Source organism: Aquarana catesbeiana, linkage group LG03 (assembly GCF_042186555.1).
Source record: "Aquarana catesbeiana isolate 2022-GZ linkage group LG03, ASM4218655v1, whole genome shotgun sequence".
Classification (NCBI taxonomy): Eukaryota; Metazoa; Chordata; class Amphibia; order Anura; family Ranidae; genus Aquarana; species Aquarana catesbeiana.
Window position 1 is genome coordinate 44,849,270 of NC_133326.1, and position 1,661 is coordinate 44,850,930.

Below are 1,661 nucleotides of genomic sequence, written 5' to 3' on the forward strand. Positions count from 1 at the left end.
TTTTACTAAAGTCAATATTCCATTATTATAACAGCCATATTTTCAAACATTTTAATGCAATTGGAAATCAGACTGGAGAGGTGTATCAGAGCACTGACTGTAGAATCTATTGTGCTATTGTGGTGTGTACACACTCCTTTGGTTTGTAGTACACCATGCGCATAGACTAGAACAGGGGTACACGGGAATTAAAGTACACCCACATTTTTCTATAACACACACTGTACAGGCGGTATACTAACTGTATACTATGATAGCTGTACATGTAGAAATCAATGACTGCACATCAGCAATCAAGTAGAAATTCTGTAATAATCTGTATAATATATGGAGAGGTGTATCAGAGCACTGGCTGAAGGATTCGGATTTGTAGTACACCATGTGCATAGACTAGAACAAGGGTACATGGGAATTTTAAAGTACACCAACATTTTCTCTATAGCACACACTGTACAGGGAGTAGGCTAACTGATAAATGAATATTTTATCTGTATATGTAGAAATACAATTATTTAATATCAACAAACAAATGCAAAACCAACCTGTAATAATCTACATACTATATATTATCTCAGTGTTGGCTTACATATCCTTTTTTTAATGGTGATCCATTAAAATGCATCTTATACAGATTTATAATTGTCGGGATATTTTACACCTGATATATATCAGGAGCTGTGTACACAAATACTACAGGCAGGCAGTTCAGCAGACTGCATTGAGAAATACAGAATTGAGGTTTACCTGCAGTAAGGGAGGTCCAGGCACAAGGTTAAGTTTAGGAATTCCTGAGCTGATCCCCCAGTGATTCCCAGCGATGGCTGTCTGGATCCACATACGGTAATGAAGAAGATGTGACATCAATCTATCTCCAGCAATCAGTGGACATAGCAGGGAATCCTACATGTGACAGTGGCCTCTGTCCCCCCAGCCACTGACCAGATGCTACAAGGAGACGTCTCCCACTAGCTCACATCCCATCTGCACTTGGTGATGGAGAAACCTACTTTTCCCACATGGAGGCTTTGCCAACTGAAACAATGGGCCCTGGCAGACGGGTACATAATTGGCTAGTGTCAGACTGGCATAGAGTCTTCCTTTAAACCTTCCCTTTTTATGTGAAAACAACAGATCAGAAATACAATGGGCTATCTTGATAACACACCAGAAATCTGCATTTTCTTTATTATAATTCTATATGCTACTAGAATATATAAAAAAAGTATAAAGAATAGGATTCTAAAGCAACCAATCATATTTCATCTTTTACTGATCAGAGGGAGACAACATCTGATTAGTGGTTATAAGATACGGAGCTTTGCACATCATTGTTGCTCTTTTCACTGCTGCAATATAATTTATACTGTATAGTACTCTTTATATGCAATAAAATACTATATAAAAGGTATAAAGGTAAGGAGCATAGAGACAGAGTATACAGCACAGTATCCCAAAGCAACCAATCACATTCAGATTAGTGCCCATTGGATACTGAGCTTTGCACATCATTGTTGCTCTTTTCACTGCTGCAATATAATATATATACTGCATAGTACTCAACATGCAATAAAAGACAATATGAGATGTATAAAGGTAAGAAGTATACAAATAGAGTATATAGCACAGTATCCCAGAGAAACCAATCCTAATTCATCTTTTAC

General features: G+C 37.3%; 1 long non-coding RNA gene across 3 annotated transcripts in view; it reads right to left on the minus strand.

Moving 5' to 3' along the window:
• Positions 1–1,008, minus strand: part of LOC141131318 (uncharacterized) — a 139,662-nt gene extending 138,654 nt beyond the window's left edge. Inside the window, exon 1 of one of the 3 annotated variants that reach the window (XR_012242739.1) lies at positions 745–1,008. This is a non-coding gene — a long non-coding RNA (uncharacterized lncRNA). The remainder of the gene's footprint in view (positions 1–744) is intronic. The other 2 variants (XR_012242745.1, XR_012242749.1) reach the window with 2 other exon arrangements.
• Positions 1,009–1,661: the final 653 nt, after the last annotated feature.